Source organism: Arvicanthis niloticus, chromosome 18, assembly GCF_011762505.2.
Source record: "Arvicanthis niloticus isolate mArvNil1 chromosome 18, mArvNil1.pat.X, whole genome shotgun sequence".
NCBI lineage: Eukaryota > Metazoa > Chordata > Mammalia > Rodentia > Muridae > Arvicanthis > Arvicanthis niloticus.
Window position 1 is genome coordinate 48,517,008 of NC_047675.1, and position 26,325 is coordinate 48,543,332.

Below are 26,325 nucleotides of genomic sequence, written 5' to 3' on the forward strand. Positions count from 1 at the left end.
TTGTCACGTGTGTGGCCATGTAGCCACCCAGCTATTGGGCACGTTTATGGTCCGCAGGGTTCAGGCAGATGACACGTGAGCAGAGTCTAAGATCCCACACACACATGTGGTAGGGGGAGCAATGGATTAGTCTCGGAAGAAGCTGATAGAACACCCCCCCCCCAATGTTTCAGCATCCTGTAGGGGCTGAAAGCTAAGGTGGTGCTGGCTCCTGGACCCCCAAGCAATGGGACAGAGCAGAGCCTGCCCAGTGTCCAGTGGACGCCATCGCTCTTAAGTCTGTGCTTGGCAGCAGTGGCTCCAGGAGGGTCTTGACCCTCCATGCTTCAGGGCTGGAGCTTAGGAAGGCTGATAGTTATAGCTATCATAGTTATAGCTGCGGCCATAAAGGATGGGGTTACCTGAGCCAGGTTGAGTAAAGGTAAGGCTTCCTCAGGCACAGACTCCAGAGGTGGCCAGAGAAGAAGCCACAGCTGGGGGCCCTTTAGGCGAATGGTCTTCAGAATGCAAAACTCAGACAGGCCAGCAGATGTCAAGGTCCCCTGTACACAAAGACTGGTTCTACTGGAAACTTTATTTATAATGTGTACATATCTGCGTCCAATGCAAGCTTGAGAAATGTCACAAAACAAAATATCAGTTGTAGAAACAGCAGATTGTCTATGCCATAGATTACTGTACTCTGCTGAGTCCAGGGTTCTGTTCCAGGTTCCTGGCACCTAAAGCAACACGGGAAAGAAGAGGGACTTGTTAGCCGTATGTTCAGATTTTTACAGTTTTGTTTGTTTTGTGTTTTGGTAGGAGACATGGGAGCTTTGGCGGGAAGCTCAAAAGAGATCTCGATCTCTGACGGTGTCTCTGACCTCTTCCAGTGTCAAATGTATTGAAATAAAATTGTTAAAACATCACCACACTTTTCTTCTGTTTGCCTTTGGGGGAAACCTTATGTATGCTGTTGCCACTGGATGAAGGACCCTATCACTATCAACAAGGTCATGGTGGTTGACTCTCCATCTTCTCCTATTCTCCACTTCCTCCTGATATTCTGGTTACATATTTGACAGGGATATTGGGACCTCAAACGGTGACTATGAGTTTGTCTGTTTCCCTTTAGATTTGTGTCATGTGTTTTGAACTTCTTAAGAGCAGGCCCGGTGGCTCTTCCTCTGAGCTCATAACTGGTGTGTTCCTCTCTAACTAATAGGACTTCTCGTTGGTAAGCTACTCTGTCTACTCCTAGCATAACCATTCCTGATTTCCTTTCAATTTTTGAAGTGGTGTGTGTGTGTGTGTGTGTGTGTGTTCATGTGCATGTATGCTCAAATGTCATAGCATGTGCATGGAGGTCAGAGGAGAGCTTTCAGGGGTCAGTTCTCTCCTTCCACCATGTGAATTTGGGGAACCAAACTCAGGTTGTCAGGTTTAGTGGAAACACCATTTCCCACTGAGACACAACTGGCCCTCCTTTTGCTTCCTCTCCTTTCTCATGGTACTGGGGATTCAACCAACCCAGGGCTTCTAAATGGGAGGAAGGTTGAACCTCACATTCTGGTCTTTCATCCTCTGCCTTTTAACCCAGATATTAACCCATTTATATTTAATTTAATTATTAGCATGCATTAGCTTAAACTATCATGCTATTTGTTTTATATACAAACTTGGGTTTTGTTTCATATTTTCCTTCTTGCCTACTTGAATTATTTGATTACTCTGTAACGTTTGGTTTTATTCAGGAGATACGCCTCTTAGCTTCTTTCATTTTTGGCAGCTGCTCTAAGGATAACGATATCTTTATTCTGGACTCACACCACAACTATAGATATGATCTCATGCTCTGAAAGGAGATGTTATTGTAGTGCCTCTACCCTCCCGTCTCGTGTTGAAAGCACGCATGTCTCTTCTGCAGATGCCATGCGTCCCACCAGACAGTCTATAGAAGGCTGGAATTGAAAAGAGGGCTTTTCCAACTTCCCATGGCTTCCTCTCTCAGTAGGCCTGAGGCTCTACAGACCATCTTCTTTCTTGAAGGACTTCTCCACTGTTCTCCCACACACGTGTGTCTGTTGTGATGACTGTCTCAGACTTTGTTTACAAAAAAAATGCTTTGTTTCAGCTTAATTCTTGAAGGGTGTTTCAACTTTCTTTCTTTCTTTCTTTCTTTCTTTCTTTCTTTCTTTTTTTTACACATTTGTTTTAACATTTTAAGGATTCTCTCCTGCTGCCTTCTGTCTTGCATTGCTTCTGATGAGACATTACTAGTATTCCTTATCAGGTGCCCCTGTGTGTCTGCGTGTCTGTGATGTATCTGTCTGTCCCTACCTGCTTCTGGGGTGGTCTCTTTAGCTTTGGTTTCAGTAGTTTGCCTGTGATATGCCTGCTTTTTAGATTTTAATGCCACGTGAACTTCATTGATTTGTAAATTTTTTTCATCTGCTCTGAATCTGTCTTCTCCTTCCATGTGCCAGTCACATACAGGTGACTCAGCTTCATGTTCTACCACAGGCGGTAGGATTTTTGTTGTTCTGTTTTGAAGATAGGGTCTCCCATATCCCTGGATGGCCTCAAACTCAATCTGTAGTTGAGGATGACCTTGGACTGCTGAGCCTCCTGAAGCCACAGCCTGAGTTCTTGTACAGGTGTGAGCCACCATCATGCCTGGTTTCTACAGTGCTGGGGACAAAATCCAGGGCTTCACAACTGCTAGACAAAGGCTGAAACTCTTCTCCAGCCACACTGAGTCTTTACATTTGTGTTTAAATTTGAATTCTTTAAACGGATCCATCTTCACGTTCCCTCACCTTTCTTTCCCATGGTCCAGACTGCTGCTCACCCGCCCTTCTTTCAAAAATTCCCTTCTAATTCTAACGCCTGGGTCACCTCTGGGTCTGTCCTTTGAGATCTTTACTATGAATAGGGTGATGATTGTTTCAGCCATGAAGCCTTACCTGGCAAAGCTGTGTACAAAGAGAGGTTACATGGCACGCCTCATGTTCTCAAGACTTGCCTTTCCAGAGTCATCAGCCAGCATTTGCTCTCCGTCTGTCCAAGCTGAACACTGTCAGGAGTACCACATCACCTTCTGGTGACAGTTCTCACAGGGCCTGTGCATCTCTACCCATGTCACATGTGGTTCCAGGGCACTCCTGTGTACTGCTCTGGCTTCTCGTTTGTATAGCTTCCTTCTCTCGATACTCTGCTAATTGCATACACCTCAGTACCCTTGAACGGCAACCTCTGCTCCCTGAATCTACTAAGACCACTGTGCTGCCCTGGCCTTCACAGCACTCAGCAGGGGCCTGAGAACCTTCTCCAGGCAGAAAGCTGAGGGTGTTTTGCAGCTGTCTGTGCAGCACCTGAAAACACACTTCTTCCATTGGGTTGGTCACAATTTTGTTTCCGTGGCAGACCAGCACACGCAGGAGTGCAGAGTCAGGCTGGCTAAAGTTTCACAAGGGCTAGGGGAAGCAGAGGAGAGGGGATGGAGGAGAGAGGGCAAGGAAGGGAAGAGAAGAAAAGGGGTGGATAGGGGAGGAAAAGAAGAGAGAGAAAGGGGAGTGTACAGGAAGAGCCTAGGGCAAGGTATCCCCTAAGTGAGCTACCACCCAGTGAGCACCACCTCCCACAAGACCCCTCCCTCCCAGTAGTGCCATTATAGCATAGATTGCTCGGAGGATATGTGTTCTAAGTCAGAACCCTCAGGGTCCTGGACTTCTCGAGGACTGGATCCGTAGCTGGGAACCAAGCACTGCACATGTTGGAGGCATTCCACATCTAAACCACTGTATGCAGAAGTGCAGCTAAGCAGTTGTCTGTGGCAGGCATGGACTTCTGTTATTCTAACGGTGGCCAGAGCCAGCCTCACCACCCATTTCCTTCCATAACTTTCTGTACTTCCGTCTGTGATGGGATTCCTTCAGTACCCTGGACTTGCTGGAGCCTTTTCCATGCCCTGCCCCAGGACCATTCCAATGCTATGCTGTTGGGTACATTTGGGGGTCTCTTACCCAAGGGAGCCTGTTAATGATCTGCAGGTGCCTGAAGCTAGCATCTCATTTGGGGAAAGTGCCCAGGCTCTCATGGATCTCCACGGGCACCTTGGTGATGTCAGCACAGTGTTTAGAGACATGGGTTTGGGTGATGGCCATCTTTCCCAACCCCCGCTAACGTTCTGCTGGGCACAGTTGGCATCTAGAATATGAATAGGAGGGTCTTTTGGATGCCACAGTCCCAGAAGTGGGTCCATTTTCCAGGCAGGGCTGAGCCTTAGAATGTGCAAGTTCACCCAGGCACATCCATGTGCATAGACACAAAAATGACTTGTGTGTTTCTACTTTGGAGTTTGTTCAGTATTTAACAGAACATCCTTAAACATCAACAGTGGTTCAGGCTCTAGGGATAGGAAAAAACACTCTGCCCTAGAAAAGCTATGAGCCTAGAATAAAAGTGTGTGTGTGTGTGAGAGAGAGAGAGAGAGAGAGAGAGAGAGAGAGAGAGAGAGAGAACACTTCACAAACCGTAGGGATGAGGGATCAGGCTCAGAGCGATGTCACAGGACAGTAGGTGTGGTCTGGATGTCAGTGAGGAGTGAAGGGAGGCTTTAAGTCTGATATGCTCATAAGTTCCACTGTGGCCACTGTCGGGTGGATGGGCTGCAGAGAAGAGGATCTGAGCAGCAAGGGGGACACATGGGGGCTGCTCCAGGGATGAGAAGAGAGGAAGTGAGAGGCTCAGGGTACACAAACCAACTTCTGGAGTACGAGTCTCCATCTCCAAGAAAGGAGCAGAGCCGAGAGCACACTTTTTCACTTGTGACAGAGAACAGTTACTATGTGCAAGTGACTTCTCTGTGGCTGTCGGATGCTTGGCTCTTGTCAAACACCTGAGGAGACCAAAGTTCACAGGGGAAGGCCAGTGTCTGCCCAGCTTCACAAGATACACACAAGCTATGGAGCCAGATTTCAGGCTCGACTGCAAGCAAGTGCCCTGATGTATACAATCTTCTTGGGGTCCATTTGCTGGGCGGGGCTGAGAAGAAGTTAGTATGTGCAGGTTCACACAGGCACATCCACGTGCACAGACTCGCAGATGACTCACGCTTACACGTGTGTGCCTGAGCACAGATCGTGTATATGCACACATGTGCACAGTCCTCAAGCTTGCACATACGACATGCCCACACACACCCTCACACACTCAGGCATGTGAATGCTTACACTCAGTCCAAGGGTAGGATAGAGCACTCTTTCTGGAGATTCCCTTGTCTCTGATGATTCTGGAGTCTCTCTCTTCTTTGGGCCAGCAGGTGGGTGCTGGTGGGAAGGCGAGGAAGAGAGCAATGGTAACACACCTCCTCAGCACCACTCTTTTAGATGTGGGTACCATATTCAAGTGCCAGGTCTAGCCTCCTGTCAGGACCAGAGGCTATCTCAGGAACCCAGTCAGGACCCTACAAGATGATACACCAGGTTTCCCAAGACACACGGTGCAAAGCCAGGATTCCTCACCTATGCCATGAGCGTGCACTGCTCACGGGAGTTTCAAAAGCTGTGTTGTGACTGCATACCTCCACGCTCAGGCCTGAGAGAGCAGCCGTGTCTCTGGCCGTGACTCATGTGGCGTCCAGCTGCCTTCTCTCCCTCACTCTTGTCTCATCTTCTCCTCACAGTCATGCTGTCTTCCTGAGGCACAAAGGAGTCCCTCCAGTGCCACCCGTGGGCCATGGCTCCCTTTCGATTCCTGGTCTCCCTTTCCATCTGTCCCTCATTCTCTTTCCCTCCCCCATCATCTCTCTCCCCCTCTGGAGCAGCAAGAGAAATGAAAGTCTAGATCTTCTCTTGGTGATAATTATTGAAAAGTTCAGTCAGAGACAGACAGCAACGCTGTGAGCAGGCGAGCGGCGGCGGGGGGCTGGGGGGGACACATTAAAATGCGCACACAGCTTGCCTTGCAACAGATGTTGGCATAATTAGAGAGAAAAAAATTATGAAATTAATTTGTGGTTCAATGTAAATTTCACCAATGTGTGGGGAGAGAGCTGGGCTGTAGTCACCTCATGTGACAGGCGTGCCCACATACCTGACATGCCTACATGCATATATGAGCGCACGTGCACGTATGTGTGTGTGTGTGTGTGTACGTGTACATACCTGATTATGCAGATCCAAATTCTAGGGTAGTGGCAGTTGTCAAGCCTCTTCAGGGGAAAAATGGGTATGAAAACTAAGAAGGAAGGGACCTGAGAACGGATCATCCTGTCAGATTCAGCCACTGGGATTGTGGAAGATGCTCCCTCTCCCACCGAATGAGAAGAGACTCAGTGGAGATAGCTAGTGAAGCTGGGTCGGTCCTTGAGCATCCCGAGAGCTGGAGTCTGACAGTTATCTATACCTTGAATGTATATAAAGCTGCAGCTGGGGCCTTACCAACCTATTCCCCACTGTGTGCTGGGCCTGTCCCCCACTGTGTGCTGGGCCTGTCCTTGACTCAGTCCTCAGCTATATATGATCAGAAAGGAGAGAAAAACATTCTGGGGACTGTGGCTGGGGAACAGGCAGGACCTAGTGACGAAGTAGGGTGAGGGGACTGGAGGCAGGACCCGAATGTGTAGCTTGGCTGGTCAGAGTTCCCAGAAGGTGGGTACCCAGCTGAGGTGTGTGCTTAGAGCACTGCTTTCTCTTCCCATGATCCATCATCCCAGGGGCCTCCACTGAGCCTGCAGAGTCCCTAGGAGGCAGACATGCAGAGGCACCAGTCACTGTTTCATGGAGACCACACACAGGCAACCCTGCTGGGCTGGGACTGGCTCCTTCTTCTGTTTCAGTGACCATGTGACCTGCCAGTGTTTAATTATTATACCTTCCCAGGGAGGATCGTGGCTAGGCTCCCCATCTGTCAACCTGGGCTGGTCATAGGCAGCACCTCTGAAAGTTTCTGCCCTACACTGGACTCCACCAAGGTCACCTTCCTTGTCTGGAACAATGTCAGCTCTCTGACATTGCACTATGCACTCTGAGATTCAGCTTTCAGACCTCAGTGTGTGCACAATGCTGGGCTCTGGCACGGTCCCTGCCCCCAAACTCCTACCTATCACCCAGGCTACCGTCCCCCCACTTCTTGCTCCATCGTGAGTCTTCCCCTAAAGCCCTTCCCTCACTCTGTCTGTCCAGTATGAAAATAGTTTCCCATCCGCTCCTCTTCTGTGTCTTTTAGCAGCCATACCTTATGAGGGCCATCACCACCTTTGTCTCTTCAGCCATATGGTCCTGTGCCTCTCACTGATCCGCCCCGACCCCTTACTCCATGCTAACTGCACCTTGCAGTTCCCCAGATGCAAAGCTCAAGATAGACATGCTACTCCTGCCCAGGCAGGCAGGCAGGCAGGCTCCTCACCCCGTGTTCCCTCAGGGCCACTCATCTTGATGCAGCCTCCACAATCAACGTGCTGCCTCTGTCTTCCAGGAAACCCTCCCTGACCTCCCCCTGCAGAGCAGGATGCACGCAGCTACATTGTGCAGTGATACCTTATCAGCAAGGTTTGTGCGGCTGGCGCCACCTTCTTCCACAGAGGCTGCGGTCAGTAGTCCTCCGCCTGGTACAGTTGCTGCTGGCACAGAAAGATCTGTTGACAAGTCTGTCCCCAAGGGGGTTGGGGAGATAGGAGAGGCCAAGTCGGGGCTGTCAGAAGTCTGAGTTGTAGCAGTCGAACGGCTAGGGAGAGCAGTGGCAGGCACTGTCACCTCTGCTGTGCCAGTGGTGAAGCCATGTACTAGGCAGTGGCTCAGACCCAGGGAGACCTGTTTGTGCTCCACACATGGTCTAGGGTCCCAGAGACATTTAGGAATAGCTTCAACACAACTTGGAATGGTGGGGGGAGGTGGAGGTTGTGTGTTTGCGTTTATTCTAAGTGTGCGTGCGTGTATATATGTGTGTGCACGTGTGCATGTATGTGTGTGCATGGAATGTGTGAATGTGTGCATGTGTGTGCACACGTGTGTGTGTGTGTGCATGTGGGCATGCACATTCCACCCTGTGTATATGCAGAAGTGGGAGGATAACTTTGTATGAATCAGTTGTTGTCCACCATGTGGGTCCCAGGGATCAAACTCAGATCGCCACACTTGGTGGCAAACATCTTTTAACCCTCTGAGCCATCCTGCAGGCCCCTAGAGCAAAGGATTTAAATGTGGCCTGGGTCACCCTCAGGCTCAGGCATATACAAGGTGCTAAGAGGTTCTAAGTGATTCTGTCAGGGTCATGAGACCTGTGGTGCTCAAGCCAGGGCTGATCCTAGGCTTGTGGTACCTCAGTGGTGTCTGGTCTGCTGCCTCTGTGGCTGCCTCTGTGGATAAGAGCAGGGCATGGTTAACAGGACTGAGGTGGAGGTCCACAGCCTGTTTCTGGACCTCTCCAAGGTACTGAAACACAAGTAGGGGTGGGTGGCTAATGAGTTGTGCCAGGTGCTGGGGGCTGCTGGGCTTCCCCCCTCACCCCGTCCGTGCCTACTACTGTGCTGAGACTGGTGTTCCTTACAGTGTCCGATACTTGAAATCAATGGGTGAGGTGAGGCCTTGGGGTGACAGCCTTCCTCCCCGCACTTCCTGCGTGTCTTCGTCTGATTTCCCATTCCTCCTCTGACCAGATGCAGTGTATTACCCGCCCTCCCTCTTGGAGTGCTACAGGTCTGAGCTCAGGCTGCTGGACCCATGGGGGCGGAGGGAGCCATGTTTGCCACTGCCTTCCTGTTGATTTCAGTGACCATTGTTTCGAGCCCTTTAAACTTACATTCTCATTTTACAGTCAAGTCAAAATAAGGAGCAGAAGGGGAAACTGAGGCTGGGTGAATCCACACATCCCTCAGGGAAACCCTCTGTATGTAACGGTGCAAGTGTCTGAGGCACACAAGGAGACGATCGCTGCTGAGTGAGAGGCGATGTAAGTGTGAGCACCCACAGCCCAGCTAGGGTGTGTACGGTGACTGTGGAATGGATACAACCAGCAGTCACAGGTCAGCATGTGGACTGCCCGAGGGACAGTGCGTGCCCCGTGTTGGTGTGGCATGTAGACGCGTGTGTTTCAGGGGTTGTTTCAGGCAGCCCCCACAAGATCCACTCCCCAGCTCATTAAAGCTCTCCCATTATTCTGACATTTGTGCACATCACGTACCGGCAAGAAGTAATTTACTTAGAAGAAATTAAAAGTTCATTTTAATTGAGCGCACACTGCAGTATGCAAATGCGCGGCACATTATGTACTCTGGTGCAGAGACAAAGCCATCATCAGCGTTTAACCCTCCGTGTGCTGGACTCCTCTGCTCCAGGAAGCGTTCCAGGACTTGGAAAGGGCCTCCTCACCCACCAGCAGGAGGAATCCTCAAAGCTTAGAGTCTACTGAAATCTGTAGATGGTAACACTGCTTATGTACTTAATTGATGAAGTCTCGGTGAGACTGTGGGTTCTGGTGGGGATAGGTGCATACAGGCCTACAGTGGCTTGGGACAGGTCCAGTGCCACTGTGCAGGCTACCTCTGAGCCTGATTCTTAGTGGATAGGCAAGGTGCCAGATCTATGATGGGGCCTGGTATCTACCTCCTGTAAGAGGAGGGCTGCAGCAACTACCATTCTCCCAGGATCTGTGTGCTTTCCAACAGCGGTCCCACAGCAGAGCTGGTCTCCTCTGTGGGTTTAAGGCCAGTACATTCCACATGCCAAGGCTACATGCATCCCGTCCACTCACTGTGTGTTAGCACTGCAACCCTGGAGATCCAGGGAAGTCAGCAGATGCTACACTTCCGACTTCCGACTTCCGAGAGAGAGAGAGAGAGAGAGAGAGAGAGAGAGAGAGAGAGGCTGAGACTTCTCTTGACCCTGTCATACCTTCCCAAAGGGGTTCTTGCCCTTACCCAGAAAAAAAAAAAAAGAGGTGTCAAGTAGGTAAACAAAGACTCCCTGAGATTAACCAGCCTGACCACAGGCTAGTGCCTAAGTCTCTGGGGTCTCCTTACCTCATCTAGGGATGGGCAATACTTGGCCCCTCGAGATTTCTGTGTGTCGCAGCCCAGGCAGCAGGTGTCTGGGATGGGTCTCTGTCTTCCCACAGCTCCCCACCCCTCAACCCCTTTACTCCTTGGTTCTTCTGTATTGGGTAGCAGGGAACACCTGTTCAATTCAGCCAGCCCACTCCAGGACAGAGCAGAAGGCCCACTCCCACCTGGCCTCCCTGAATGAGTAGACTGGAGCACGATTCCCACGGGAGCCAAGGCTGGTCCCTGAGTTGTTGTTTTCACGTTGGATTTTTGCTACCTGTCAGACCTGGGATTTTTAATGACAGTGAAATGAAGCTGCCTCACAGATGTGAGATGACAGGCAGCTGCAGGAGGCAGACAAATTACCTCCAGACCCAGCCCACAACGCCCACGCAGCCACACAAAGGAAGCCAGCCTGCATCACTTGGATGAGCAGAAGCAGCAGGGGGCCTGAGCAAGCCGCTCCAGCTTCCCCGAGGCTCCTGCCCTGCCACAGGGCAGTGCTTGCCTCCCTATACAATTAGGGCAGCCTGGCTACAGCCGTCTGGCCCTGGCCCTCAGAGTTCAAATGCACAAGATCCTCTCCTAGACACAGCCCCGTCTCCTGCCCAAAGGTCAGCTTCCCATCCGTTAGCCGTCCCTCTCAGGAGTCTCTGATAAGCATTGGCTTCAGTGGGAGAAAGAAGGACCCTAGAAACCCTAGGGAATTGAGGTTTGGAGTCAAAAAAGGAGAGCCGGGGAGAGGGAATTGGGGAGAGAGGGAGACCACAGAGGGAAGGACGGTGGAGAGGACAGCTGGAACCAACTTGCTCTCAGCTGGGCTTGGCTAGGGGTGAGGTGTAGAGGGAACACTCCTTGAGCACCCTGGGAGCTCTGAGACCCTAGGTGGTTGAGAACTTTGGTAGAGAGACCCACGAAGGGAGTCTGGACGCTGGGCCGGCCTTGGCCCAGGAACCTGCATTGGCTGCACACCTGGGATCCTTGGGCCTCTGATCTTTCATTCCCAAAGAAGGCCTCAGACTTTAGTTCATGGGCCTTGCCTCTTCCTATGCGGGAGGCCCCAGGGAGTTATGGGAGAAGAAATGTGGTCCTGGCCTCAGGCAAGGTGGATACAGGATTGGGGGCATAGTCCATCCCTCCTCTTTACCTGACAGAATAGCAACTGTGACCCCCCAGATGAAACTAGCCCCCCCCCCCACTTATTTTCTGGACCACCTCCCTCCTCGGGTAGTAGGAGTTTACCCCTGTGGTCTCTGGGCTCTAAGGTATGTCTCTATGGTATTCCAGCACTGTCAGATCTTCACCCTGTAAGACTCCCCGCCCCAAACACACTGGGAGAGTGTTCTGTTGGTAGCTATGTGGCTTTGGGTGAGCTACTGAACCCTGTGTGACTTTTCTTCTGATATCACAGGCACACATCTTAGCTGAGCTAGCCTGAACCACAAAAGGTTCAGCCCTGCCTCCAGCCCTTTCAATCCCTGAGTCCAGCTGAGTCGGGGGCTCTGATTCCTTGTATGGGGACCAGGAGTATCTTCAACACTGCTCCTTCCTCCTGCATGGTCCTGTTAGCATGTTCGGTGCCTGAAGTCCCTCGCTCACAGCCCCTCCATCGTGGCCAGCCGTTTTCCTGTTCTGTGTCTCATTTTACCTTTAGTTATTTGGTCCCACCCCAAGTAGGCTTCTGGGAAAGCTGGAACAGTCCTGGTCCAGGATGTTCCAATCATCCCACTTCCTTGACCTCAGTCATGTCCCTTGAGTGGGTCAGCCTCCATTCTGGTCACCAAGACCCTGGCTCTGCAGCCAAATAATAGGGTGCTTGCAGCCATCAGACCCATCTGCTGAATGTGTGTATCCGTTCTTCTGGGTATTGGTCTCACTGGACATGTGCCAAGTGTGAGGCTCAGGGCAGGGTCCTCTGGTGTTCACCGTGGGCCACATTGCACATAAGTGGATTGAGGGCACTCAGAAGCATCCCATGAAGGCCACCGATGGTGAGAGGCTCGCCTTTGGGTCTCTGGGCCACTGATATTGCAATAAATAAAGACTTGACTTCTTGCTTGTAGTGGCCTTCAATGCCAAGACCATGCGGGCTCTGTGGGAACTTGCCTGGGGTCCATGTGGGCTCTGTGAAACTTTCATGAGGTGCATGCGGGCTCTGTGGGAACTTGCATGGAGTCCATGTAGATCTATAGAACTTGCTCTGTGGGACTTACATGGGGTCCACGTGAGCTCTGTGGAACTTGCATGGAGTCCATGTGGCTCTGCAAGAACTTGCATGGAGTCTGTGTGGTTCTGTGGGAACTTGCATGGAATCCATGTGACTCTGTGGGACTTGCCTGGGGTCCACGTAGCTCTGTGGAACTTGCTCTGTGGGAAGTTTTATGGGGTCCACGTGGGCTCTGTGGGAACTTACATGGAGTCCATGTGGCTCTGTGGCACTTGCATGGGGTCCACATGGACTCTGTGGCACTTGCATTGGGCTCATGTGGCTCTGTGGAATTTGCATGGGGCTCGTGTTGTATAGAGAGAGCCTTAGTAAGGGGACATCTCGCCATTCATCTATTCCATGGCTAAAAGACTTCAACTATGGCTTCCTAGAACCCTGGATTCCAAGCGCTTTGATTTATGTTCTCAGACCTATGCCTTCTGTCCCCCATGGGTGCTCAGGACCCTAGCAGCCCTCTGCCTGAGCCATCCTGATGGGCCTTAACCTGCCTCCAGCAAAGCTTCCCTGTTGTAAAGAAACAAGCAGCATGTGAAAACCCTTGTCCAGTACTTAGAGCCGTCACAGCTTGGCCCTCTCTGAAGTCATCAAGCACAGCACTGTCATTTCTGCACTGTGGAAACAGACTCGGTGAGGACCAGAGTTGCCAGCAATCACTGTAACAGCAGCATACAGAGCAAGGGAGGTCCTCCTATGCTTAGGACACACACTAGAGTCCACCATTCAGTCCCGGCTTGACTCATCACAAGCCCCTAAATATGGTGGGGACAAGTGGCCCATCCCCCTATGTCTCAGTGTGCCTTTTGACCCTTTCCTCATACCAACTCCATTGGCAAAGAAGCATCCTCACTCTGCCAGATCCAAGGAGAGTGATACACCCTCCAGGTAGGACCCCCCCCCCCGCCCCAGTGGATGCTTGTTCCAGAGGATACAGGGAGCAGTAACACCCTGCTATTTCTGTTACAACACCCCTCTCAGTATTGGTCACTGCAGCCAGTGACTGGCCTGTGGAGAAGGCAGGGCAGCCATAGCCTGCCACTCCTTATGCACCCAGCACTATACTGGCCCTAGACATGAGACTCAGTGAACAACTGTGGACCAAATGAGGAAAGAGACAAAGTCAACGGAATGGCCAAAGGGCCCAGATGCCTGACTTCTAATGGTTGCGCCTGAGGAAGAGCTAAGGAGGGGTTCTTGGGGTCATCTGTGGGTCCCCACACACACAGTGTAATATTGAAGTAGCTGGACACATGGCCTTACAAAGCCAGGGGCAGCTAGCTGAACCCAGTAGTGTGTGCAGGGGCACTTTGGAGTGGTCCCATAGAGCCCAGGTGGGCTGGTTTAAGTAGTTGGGTCTTTGGGGAGGGTTAGCTGCCTCCCCCCCCCCCATGCTTCCTCCTGGAGGCTCCAGATGGAGAGTAGAAAGAGTTAAGTCCTCTGTGAGCAACTGCGAGAAGAAAGTGGTAAACAATTTTTCTCTCCCTCGGCTAAATTAATATGCAAATTCCTAAGCCCCCTCCACTGGCGTCCCCTGCCTTGAAATTAGCGAGGTAGAATGCCTGGGCTAATTATGCATTCAAACGAGCAGGCTGCGTTCTCGCGGCGCTGAGAGGATGCGGAAAATGATTGTGAGAAGATGGAATTGACATTCGAGCGGGTCCTTCTGGGACATCTGGAAGTGCTCTCGCGTGCACAACAGATGTAACCAAGCAGTGACCGACCAACCGCCCGCCAGCCACCCCTGGTCTGGAGGTGGATTAGGAGGCCAGGGACTGCTCTGCACTGAGCTCTACTGGGGAGGGGAGAGCAGAGATCATGCATAGCCATCCACTCTCCAATTATTCACCAGCCAAGCACCTTTATTCCTGTCCTGACAAACAAGAGCCTCCCCCACAGACCTTCCACATTGCTGGTGCCCACAGCCAGCACCACAGGAAGGATGTCATGTAAAGAACTGTCAGCAGTGCCCAACTGTAGAGAGAAGGGTGAGGTGTCTCTCAAGCCCTTTCTGGTAGAGCACTGAAGGTCACGGAGGAGCCCCGTGCAGGGCAGATGACGGCTGAGCATACGGGACACACACACTTCAATGTATCTCAGTCATGGCGTCTACCATCCAGATGCGTTGTGTTGCCACGGTAGGCAAATATCCATCCGAAGTGGAGTTTCTCAGAAAAATGGGAGTTTGAGTAACGGGAAGAAACGTAAGATAGAAGTTGTCTGGTGCCAGTGATGCATAGGGGGACGTTGGGGAAGCTGGGCTCAAGACCCTTCTGGAAGCTGAAGATGGTTCCAGACCTGGAATCATGAAGTCTACCCTCCTTGACTGCCAGCCACAGCCTCCCAACCTATATCTCTGCCATGTGGAGGTTCACCATCACTGTCTCTTCTTGGCTTGGCTTTATGCTCATGGAACCGTGTCTTGGCAACTCCGTGTCTATCTCAGTACCCTGGCTGCTGCTCTTGGCAATACTGACTACCTGAGTCCATGGTCTCTTCCCAATGTGTCCTGACCGCTTTTCCCACGAGGATTTACAATAGCCGTTCAATGCACGTGGAGCCTGGATGTTCACTGCTCCAAGAGTCTGCGTGGGCTCTTCCCCTCCATCTCTACATCCTGTAATCGTAACAGCAACCATGGTCCCGGGCCCTTACCTCAACGTACTTAAAGATCTGCCCGTCGAAAAGCTGAAGGAAGGATCGATGAGACTGCCCCTGATCTGCTGGACACATCGAAAGTTGTGTAGCTACAAAAGAGGAAGCCCCTTGCTGAAATGTAGGCCAAGCAGTGTGTGAGGCCCTGGAAGGGTTTGGTGATCCAAATTCACTTACACTGTAAGCAGCGTAACAATCGTAATGGCCGCTGTGACTGTCAATCACCACAACCGTACTATGTATGCCATCACCACCACCACCACCACCACCACCATCAGTACCAGTTACAGTCCTTATCACAGGCATCTCTGTCCCTACCATGGTTAACACCATCATCACCATCATTACCTTCTAACGCCAACTTTGTACCACAAGTTCAAATTGCACTCTTTCATTAAATCCTCACGCACACACGCACGCACGCACGCCATATAACAGTAAGTGTAAGTCTTCTGTCTACAGATAAAGAAACTGGCATTGCTAAAGACAGAGACTGAGCTTGACCCAGGTCTCCCCAGCACTGGCCTCCCAAGTTAAAAGTTCTCTCTACATCTTGCTTCTTCCCATCACTTAGCCCCATGCCTTCCAGTTTAGGGATGAAAGACAGAGCGACATGTATCCCAAACGTGGAGGCTGCTGCTTTCTGCCTTGCAGCAGAGTCAGTGGTGTGTCAAATTCACAGCCCGAGGGACTTGGGACAGTGTGTGTTCTTACTTATCAAGATAACCAAGAATGATTTTGCAATTACAGACGCCCTTACCTCTGACAGAACGTGCGCAGAGGGCCAGAAGCAGCTGGGGGCAGTGAACCAGACTCGGCTGCAGTGTCTTCTGATACAGGTACCTTTTCCAAGAGGCAGCAGGCTGTGGCCTTGGAGACCGCCCAGGACCTGCAAGCTATCCCTGATCTTGGTTGGACAGGAATCCAGGCCTCCTCTCAACTCCCCTGGTGGGACCAGGCTCTGAGGAGGCGAGGGTGGCTAGTGGACAGCCACAAATCCCAGCCTCAGACCCAGAGCTGTGACTGAACAAGTAACCACCCCCTCAGCTTCCCTGTTTAAGCATTAGATAACATACTTTCCAGACATTTGCCTGAAGTTCTGTGATTCTGTGTCCAGGTTCCTGTCGGCTCATTTACCCATTGGCCCGTCACTCTAGAAGTGTTTATAGGAAGCCTTCAGTGTTCAGCATGGGTCTCAAAAACAGAATCATACCTTGGGTCTCCAAGAGGAGACATGCATTCCAGAATGACCCTCTTACTCACAGAGAAGAGGGGCGGGGTCCTATAGCCAAAGCCAGACCAGGGCTGGAAAAAAACAAAAACCAAAAAACTAGACAGTGCCTGAGTTGGTGTAGCACAAATGAGCATGCTCCCCTCCCCCACCTGCCACCTTCACATCTGTCCAGAGAGAACTTTGGCCAAGACTTCCAAATTCAGAAGGTACAAGGCAGAAGGCAGCAAGTGGAAGTCCCGGACCACCCCCCTCCCACCCCCCGCTGTTGGATAGCGACAGGGGGATGGATGGGGGATGTTAAATATTCATCAGATGCAATGAAGTTACTGGAATTGCCCATTAAGATGTAACGTGCAATTTGCAGCTTTCTCCTAACACCCAGGGCAGACACTCGTCAGCCAGCGGGATGGATGGCGGGGCCCGCAGAGGAAGACGAATCGCCAGGGAGATGGTGCATCTCAGAACGATCAATACAGACCGGCAGCTCCGAGCAGCCCAATAGGCGAGCAATAAGTAGAAGTAAATAGACAGGCAGATTAATTAGGCCCCTTGTGTGTGTGTGTGTGGGGGGGAGTGGGATGGGTGTGGGTGTGTGTGTGTGTGTGAGAGAGAGGCCTGGAGCACAATCCATAGGCAAGAAAACCGGAGGAGGTGTTGTCTTTCGAGGCTGCTACCGTGGGCATGGAGAGCTCAGGCTCCCACTAGGACTGGCCCCAGATGTATTTGGACAACAGCTGGCCATGCACGCAGTGAACCCCGTTCTGGAAGGCCAGCTACATGTAGCTTAGGTGGAGCCACTGACTCCTCTGGGCTAGGACCTCCAAAAGGGAAAAGACACCCGGCTTCTCACCGCAAGGAGCCAGCTTCCTCCCTGGAGCACAGAGCTGTGGGAGTCTTGGGGTTCGGGGCGCTTTGTCCCTCTGATGGTGATGCATGGCCCTGCTAATTCGCTGCACGAGGCTGTTAATTCTGGCGCAGCTGCTGCAGCCGCCCTCCAGGCGCTCCATAATGCTGGGCTGTGGAGCTTGCTGCAAATTAACACCATTTGTTCTGCGGAACATGTTTCATTTCTACACGACACGCATAGCTTATTACCTTGCTGGCAGCATGGGGAGAGGCAGCGGGGGCCAGGGAAGGGAGGGAAGATGTGGCCCAGACCCTTCCTGACTCCAACCCATTCTTTCAAGCCCATTGCTTGTGTGGGGGAAGGGCATTAGTCCTGGATTCTTGTTGGTGAACTTCCAAGGGCTGGGAGTCCCTGTGGGGAGATCTTAGGGAAGTGGGGTTGCCACTCCGGTTCCTGGTGGCTGGTCCCCAAAAGGAGGCCAGTGCCCAGGTAAAGGGCCCTAAACTCTTCAATCCTGGATCTGGCTCCAGGCAGCTCTGTGGCCTCAGGGAAGCATTGTGACCTCTCTGAGTCCTTTGCATTCTTAGCTGTGGAGACTCTGAACTAGCATCCAGCAGCGTGGCTCCTAGCTCTGTGGTCAGAGACAGTCAGACAACTGCCAGAGACAAGGCCGTTTGAAAGCAGATGGCCCTGGTGTCTCAGTGAACCTGTGGGACTACTCCCATGAGACCAGCTCCTGTGAGCCTGGTCAACGCAAAGGACTTCTTGGTCCCCAAGTTTTCATTCATCCTATTGTGGCTGCCAGTCACAAACAGCAGCTCCAAAGTCTCACAGTTCCACAGTGGTGACTAATGACATTTGTTACCCTCTGGTGAAAGATCTGGTTTTGCCTTTTGGCTGACCAGGGAGCCTTGACAACCCCACTGGATGGTACGGAGTCTTTGTAGAAGGCCTACTCAGGCCTTTTCCTTCTCCTCTGACCCAGGAGTGAAGACCCTCTCCAGGGACAGTGTCTGACCCCTTCCCTGGCCACTGTCCTAAGACCTCCCTCCATCTCAGTCAACCTTACCCTTCTTGAACCTTTGCCTGTCTTTGCCCCATAGTATGGTCCCCAAGTGCAGCAGTGTCCTGAGGGTCTCAAAGTAGCATGCCACTGTACCAGTCCACAGGACACCTGGACAGCCTTACAGCTTACCCAGGGAAGGACCACGAGATCAAGAGCCACACTCTAAAAGCCAAGAATCACGCTCTCAAGGACTTTGGGTCCTCTTTACTGTGACACAGGCAGCCCCTTAGGCCTATCCTTTGTGAAAGTAGCCAGACCAGCGACTCCTGCATCTCGAGCATCTCCTAGCCTCCATGAGGGTGATTCCACAAAGAGGTAAAAGAACGGGGTTGTCTAAACCCTACGAAGTCAGTGGCGGTGGCAGAATGATCTCTGAGCACCAACAATTGCCATTCTGAAGGGTGACATTTGGGCAGCCTCTGAGCCAAGGGCTCTCCCCTGAGTTTGTGACTGGGGTCATCATTGCACACATAGGAGAACTTGACCCATGGCTATTGATCACATGCCATAATCACAGCATGTAACTCTCCCCCGTGTCCTCTCTCCCAGTCCTGCCCATCTCTTCCCACTCAGAGCCATGATCAGAGAATCCTATCAAAGGACACAACCAGAGAGAACCAGTGATATTGAAGTCAGAGGCTATGGAAGCACCTCCGTGGCTCAGTCTAGATACTCCGCAAGTCACCAGCCCCCTTTGCTGAGTGGCACGTGGGCACACTGCCTTCCTCATCCTTTAATAATCCAGGAGCAAGGCTGCCAGAGCCTTGATTTGTGTGGGAATCTAAGCTTGATGTTTGGTAATGGGTTCCTGGAGATGCTGACCCACTTGAGGGTTTTCCCTGCAGACAGAACAACAGCTACCCTCAGGCGAGAACAGTGAAAAAGACAGTCCCCATAGCCTCTGTAACTGGTGAGCTGCCTTGGGCCGTTAGGGAGGTAGGATTCAGTGGGTGGCATTCGGGTGTCATAATATCTCAGCACAGCTACCAGGGTCAAGGCCAGGAATGTGGAACCTCAGGCCAAGGGGAGATGTGAGTGGGGTGTGAAGTCCAGGCAGGCCAGACTCAGAGCTCTTTGGATGTACCTAGTGTTAACATATCTTCTAGGCTCTGCCCCACAGTTACCTGGCAACTCACTATAAAAGAGGTTGCTTGCCCCCTCCTCTCTCTCTTACTCTCTTACTCTCTTTCCCTTTCTGTCCCTTCTCTCCTCATTTCTCCCACATGCTAATGGCCAGCCTCTACTCCTATATCCTCTCTCTCTCTCTCTCTCTCTCTCTCTCTCTCTCTCTCTCTCTCTCTCCCTCCATCTTTCTCTGTCTCTACTGCCCCCTCAACTCCCCTCCCCATACCCTTAATAAACTCTACTCCATACTATACCTGTCCTATGGCTGGTCCCTCAGGGGGAAGGGATGCCTCAGCATGGGCCCACAGAGGCACCCCCTTCCCCCACACCATACTGCACCTTTACCAAACATATCCCTGGCTTCCTTATGCTTCCCTTTCTTTTTTATAAAACACAGCACCAAGGGCATAGAGTAAACTAAGTATCCCATTCACCACCAGAGTGACAACCCCAAGTTCTACCAGGCAGAGAGCTTCTGTGTGGTCAAACCCTGCAAGTTGAGGCTTTGAATTTAGGAGAGAGCCAGGTCTAGGGCCCAACAGAGCAGCTTAGCACACGGGTAGAGGGACAGGGACAGCTCCATCTGCTTTGATCATGGCCTTTAACAGAAGAACCACAGACTGACCACGGGAATCCGCCCCAGTAAAAGGCTGGTATGGGTTCCTTGCTCACCTATGCCAATAGTTGGTGTGTGGGCCCTAGGAAGTAACTAGCCCCAGTCTGTGGCCTCCTGCAGGCATGGCTAGTTGTGGCCCTTTTTGTTCTCTGTCCACCATATTTCCAGGCCAGGCAGGACAACTCTCCTCTGAATGCAGTAGCTATGTGCTCCTGAGGACTTCTGAGGGCTGTGGGGGCAGCGTGACACATAGAAGGCACAACAGGTCTTTTGCTCCAGATTGGCAAGGTCAGCCTCCATTACAGAGCCTGTATCTGGGGAGTTTCTTTTTATCCCAGAGGAACCAATGGATGTCAGGAATCAGGCTGGTCAGCCACTCCCAGCAGAAGGAATATTGGTGGCCCACAGGTGCTTATTAGTATGGGACAATGGAAGACACGGACAGCCCATCCTCCCTGGACTCACAGGGTAGAGTGGGATGCTTCTTGGGGTGTCTGTCTCCCATTGAGTAGCTTGTCCTATGCAGAATGGCCTCTCTAGGCCTTCAGAACCAAGTCCATGGTGATACGCTTAGATGCTGACCCTGGGCACTGGGAGGAGGAGGTGTGGAGTCAGAGTGGTCCCCAGGGTAGGGTGAAGGATGAAGTCACAAGAGACCCTGGCCCTGCTCAGGACAAAAGACAGATTCAGTTTAGAGCCCACGGGGTGCTCCTAATAGGTGCCTGCTTGCAGTCAACATTGGGGGAACAAGGGAGCTGTGGGGCTCCGGGTGGTGGGGAAGCTGCAGGAGGTTTCCGTGTCAAGAGGCAGATCAACTTCATGAATATTCATTAGGGAGCAAACGTGCGGGGCCCAGGAACATCTGGTGGAGTCTCCAGGGAGCTGGGCCAGCACAGAAAGCAGGCACTGTGAAATTTGGGAGGCAGAATAGGAGGAAGGAGCTGGGAGGCAGGTGATGCCAGCCTCTCTCTCTGCCTGCCTCCCATTCCTCAGGCACTGTAGAGCCCCAGACAAAAGGGAAGGTGGGCTCACTGCATTTCTGTACCCAGGGGGCCCCCAGCCCCGCTCTGTTTTCATCTCTAGTAGCATCAACAACAGACTTGCTTAGCATGGGGAAATCAACCCCCTGTACCTACCCTCCAGGCCAGGCCACAGCAACTCTGGGTGGGAGAGTCCCCAGGAACTTCCATACTGGCAACAAGCCAAAACTCTCCATAGGCAGAGATGACAGACAGATGGGTATGCTACCTACGCCAGCCTGGAGCTAGGTGAGATGCCCAGGGGATATCCAGACTCTCTCTTCTCAAAAGTATGTTTGTGTTGTGGAGTAAGATTGTGGTAAGGGCTATGGGACCACAGTGGACAGCTAGAACCACCTGAAGACTCCTGGGTACTCAGACCAGGGATTCCAAACCAGGCCAGCATGTTCCCTTGCCAGGGGGACACGAGACCAATGACAACTTGCATAGCTGAGTGAACCCAGACTCAGCGAATAAAGTCTACTCAGCCAGTTCTAGCTCCTTCTGTCTCCCACATATCCTACTATATCCTCCTGGTCCCCAGAGACAGAGGGTCCAGCCAGATCACTGTCAACCAAACAGGTCCTTGTCATCAACTGAGCCCAGAGCTAGGTCAGACTGGGTTAGCACCAATGCCCCAAAGTTTACTTCTGAGAATTCCCAGGCTCCAACAGCATCGACAATGTTGAGCCTGTGGTTTGGAGCCAGGAATCCTGACTGGGTGCCCCTTTGAGTCCTTCCTGTGAGACCACAGGTTTGTCACCCTGCTTCCTCCCAGCTGACAATGAACCCTCTGGCCCTGTGTGTACCCTGACCATGGCAGGTCTGTGCCTTCTCACCTTAACTTTTTCAAATGCCCTGTGAGCCCACGCCTATTCATTCTCAGCCCTGTGCAGAGCGATACAAGCTACTAGCCCATCCCAGGATTTTAAAGGAAGCTCGCTCAAGGCTTAAGCCAGAGTCTGTCTAAAGGCTGTAACCCACTGTGGCCGTGCCTCCCTAGGCTGTAAGAAGAGGTCTCTGATTGGTTAAGTATTACGGATGCCTGGTAGTCCTTTCCAACTGGATTGCCCATGGGACATTTACAGCTTTGCCTTTGCTGGGTTCTGAGCCTCCCCTGGAAATTCTTCCTCCTTCCCAACTGCCTGCTCCAGTCCCCACACCTCTCAGTTTCTGGACCATACTCCTCAATGTCTTTCCCTCAAGGCCCCTCCCCAATGCTTCCGGGGAGGCTTCTCAGCTCTGCATGGCTCTCCCGAGTATATACTCTCTACAGTTGGAAAGCCTAGTCCAACCTGACTGTGGAAGAAGCTGGGCCCCATGGAGCCAGCACCAAAGCTAATGTTTTTGCTTACCCGAGTGCCCAGACCTCCTTGAGAGACACTTTTCTGGGATTAAAGTGACTTCCTAGAGCATTACACTGGAACAGAGTGGCCCAAGTGCCAATATGGCCACACTGACCCTCTTGCTATCGCACCAGCCTGAGGCATGAACCCCAGAGGCCCATGCCGGCCTCTGTTGGAGAAGGAGAGGAAGGGAAAGAAAGGCCAGGAGGGAAAAGGAAGACACCAGATTTCAATGTTTGCCTGAGACCTCGCTTAAGGAAGGGTACCTGGGCACAAGGGTAGTACCCAGAGCCTTGCCTAGCCCACACTGGCCACCTGGGACCGCCCGTGCCATACCAGACGGAATGTCCCCATCCTACAGCTCAGCCCCCTTTGACCAGCCTATGACCACTAGGAAGGGAGTGGGCTTTGTCCTTGGAGCTGTTAGGGAAAGCTCAGCCACATGCTCCTCCCCTCCAGAGCCCACCCCACCCGTGCCCTCAGCAGCTGGCTCCTTGGCACTGGCACCGGGATCCCTTTGACAGCACTTGGCTTCAGTCCCATTGATCCGCACACAGGCACCGAGGTGCCAAGCCTAGCTGTGGGCAAGGATGGGGGCTCTGAGGAAACTGAGAGTGTGGTGCTGGATGTTCCGGGACTCTCCAGCATAGCCCCGGCCCACCCTAAGCTGTCTGAAAAAGGCAACAGATCTAGCCCTTCATGATCAGGGGACCTGTCATAACCAGAGTAGAGAGGACCATCCCTGGGAGAGGACGGACATCGGCGGAGATGATGCAGCCATGAGACCACCATGGGGCACGGCTGCTGTAGTCACAGTTCCAGATGGCACACCCAGGCCAACCCACCCCACATCTTTAGAATACCAGCAAAGCACACGTAGGCAAGTAGCGGGCACCAAGAGATATTAAGGGGCCCAGAGGTTACACTGAGATGTTCTGGACACTAGGCAGACAGACTCCCTCAGATCTGGCGCTCGGAAAGCTTTCTTGACATGGCACCCACGCCCACATCCAACTCAGCCCCCCACAAGTCCCCCAACACAGATACCAGCTGCCTATACTTGAGTGAGTCACACTTCATCCTTACCTGTTCCGTGCTGGCCTTGGCTACATCTGCCCGCTCCCAGGCTGTCCTCTGCGGCAGCGCTGCCAACTGTCTTCTGCCTCCCGACATGGGCTGCCAGAGATCTGCCGTGGGTTTTGTTCATGGGGTCTGGCCTCATGCAGCCGCTGGCGCTCGAGATGGCAAGCGTCCATCTTTCTGCACACCCATCCCTCACCTCTGCAGCCTTCTTGTGCCTCCTGTGTCCCCACAGTGCCCGCTCTGAGGGAGTTGGCACCGACAGGACCCGGCCCGCCTCTGCAGCTGAGGAAAGCCATGTTTCTTTTCTCTGTATTTTAAACTCTCTCTCTCTCTCTCTCTCTCTCTCTCTCTCTCTCTCTCTCTCTCTCTCTTTCTCTCTCTCTCTCTCTCACACACACACACACACATGCCAAGCCCCCCCCACCCCCGACAACATGCATCCCTTCTGTCAGGAACAGACCCAGCCAAGAAAGCCCCTCACAGGCGGGGGCAGAGCGGAGGGGCTTCGCATAGCTGGTGTAAACCCAGCCCCATGGTTCCATCCCTTCCTGGCCCCAACGCGCTGCCTCTTACGTACACCACCAGGAAGGAATCAAAAGGAAACACAAATCCATGTCACATTTTGGAGCCTCCTGATTGGGCACACCTTTTAACTGGCTTGGTCTTTCCGAGCATGCTCTGGTCTCAGTCGTCCTGAACCCTGCCTAGCTGGTCATCTTCTTCATCATTGTTTCATACCCCTGGACACCCCAACTGGCCTGTGCTGCGGTGACTTCATCCAGCCCCTGGTGCCCATTCCTGGAAGAATATTGATTTTTGAAACCAATTCTGGAGCCCATGCTGGGGATTCCGATGTGGCCTGCTTGCTGGACAAGCATCTAGTAGCTACAGGACAGAGATTGATGGCTATTTTGGGTGTACCTTCAGGTCCTGAGCTAATGAAGTCTGGGAAAGCCAGAAGAGGTCCCCAGGGGACATGAGAGCCAAGACCAGCCAGAGGTTGAGGGCAAAAGATGGGAAAAGATGTAGTCAGTTTCCAGCTGGCTACGGCAGGGCAGCGAGGCCTTCTCCCAGAGCCACCTGCCGCCTTCCTGACATTTCTTCTGTTTGGGTAAGGACCTCAGTTTAGTACACACACTAGACCATGCTTCTGAGTGATGTGGTCGAGGCTCTATGGGGCCTCGCTCTGTGCGGCTCCTATGTTGAATGGCAGACTCTGTGGTTACATGGTAGTGACCTCTTGCTCGGCTCCTTCCTCTTCTTAGAGCTTGAGCCTGGAATTGGGACCAGTCATAAGAGATGCTTCCTCTGAGAGGGGATCGAGAGAAAAAAGAAACCTGGACTCTGTCCTTGCCGAGCGACCACTCACCCATGACTACCCCCCTCTCACCTTTACCCATACTCACCAGATCTCCTGTGAGGTGAGAACAGAGGCACAAAGATGCGCACAGCACCAGGCCGTGTCAGCCATGTGAGGCCAGCCCGCAAGCAACCCCTTCCTCTGGTCTACCCCGCTTACCGTCTCCTCCAAGCCTTAGCCATCATGGGGATACATGTCTGTTTGACCAGGCTGGCTCTGGGTCCAAGGTCATTCCAGCCCTTGCACTTTAGGCCAGACTGTACCTGGTTTGTCTGGCCTTTCTGCATTTTCAGGCATTGTGTTGTTAGGGGTTTGGGGGGAGAGTTTAGGTTTTTCCCATTGTGCACTTTATTACGGAAGTAGTTGACTTAATCTTAGCTTCAAACACCCTTGAAACACCCCCAAAATGAAGACCAGGAACCATCCCCTCCTGGTTCATACCCACACCCCAAGTTTAAGTCCAGCAAAGCCGCTCTAATTCAAATAAATACCAGACTCCAACATCCCAGTATATGCTTGCAAGCTTCCCAAGCCTCTCAGCTTCCTGGAGTTCTCCCTGTCCTGTGACAGTGGTGTAGTCAAGACCTATCCTCCATAGCTGGGCAGCCCAGAGAGTATGTACTCTGTCCACAGCAAGAATGCTGTGTACACTCAGAGCTAAGTGGAAATGGTGTCTCCATGATCTCCTACCTTGCTTTATGGTGTTGACAGTTACTGCTCCTTTGAATAACACACAGATGAAGCAGCCACTGTAGTTGAACCTGCGATTGAACATGCCTGTCCTGGGCAGGGTTGGAGGCCCCACTGTTGAAGTGAAACACCAGACATTTAAGTAGACCTAGACTGAGTTTGTTGGGGTGGTGGTCAAGAAACTGGCAGTCTCCCTGTCCAAGCTTCCTGGACTGACCTGGTCATCACTCCTATGGTACTTCAATGACCTGCAAGGCCTGGGGCATCGAGAGTTTGCAACCAGCAGCTTCTGAAGATGCTTCCAGACTGACACGGGAGTTCTTAGGGCCAGGGGAAAAAAGGAAAAGACTCAACTGTGTCCTGAATCATTAAAGGGGACTGTTGTACCTAAGCCTGAACCAACATGGCCCCTAGAAACGTGATCAAGGTAATAACATTGGTGAAGGACAGTGGAGGAGAGAGGGCTCACCCCGATGTTGGCTGGTCTAGTTTCTATTCTATTCTATTCTATTCTGTTACTGCTACAGACACTATGACCAAAAATAGCCAGAAAGAGGAAAGGGTTGATTTTATCTTACAACTCCCAGGTAATGGTCTATCTCTAAGGGAATCAGGATTGGAAACACAGAGAAATGCTACTTTCTGGCTCACTTCCTGGCTTGTGCCTAGGCTCATACTTGACTAGGTTTTTAAATTCATCCCAGGACCACCTGTCCAGAGAATGGCTCTACCTGTAATGGGATGCCATGCCAACTCTGTTTCTGCACACAGAGTTCTGTTGGGCTGGTGGACTCTTAAGAGGGGAATGATGGTGGGTGAGCATGGATCTTGTTAGGACAAGAGCTGCTCAGAGCTATTTTAGGTACAGTTACACACACACAAATTAATGAATGTAATTGTAAAGTCTTAAAGTACAACACTGTGTCTGTAGAGAGGGAGGTGAGGCAGGAGAGTAACACGTATGGAGATAATCTGGGTGGGAAATGTGGCCATTCTTCACATGTTCTTTCAAATTATCTGTAAGTTTGGAATAATGTCAACC

At 52.0% G+C, this 26,325-nt stretch overlaps 1 long non-coding RNA gene across 6 annotated transcripts; it reads right to left on the minus strand.

Annotated features, from left to right (window-relative positions):
- Positions 1 to 604: 604 nt before the first annotated feature.
- LOC143435006 (uncharacterized) lies at positions 605 to 23,802 on the minus strand. Of its 6 annotated transcripts, XR_013104960.1 has the most exons (5): positions 23,694 to 23,802; positions 23,237 to 23,515; positions 9,733 to 9,798; positions 7,521 to 7,600; positions 605 to 6,723 (listed from the first exon to the last, which is right to left on the minus strand). It is a non-coding gene; the product is annotated as an uncharacterized LOC143435006 (long non-coding RNA). The 6 variants fall into 6 exon arrangements; XR_013104962.1 differs by lacking the exon at positions 9,733 to 9,798; XR_013104958.1 differs by having other exon boundaries at positions 605 to 7,600.
- Positions 23,803 to 26,325: the final 2,523 nt, after the last annotated feature.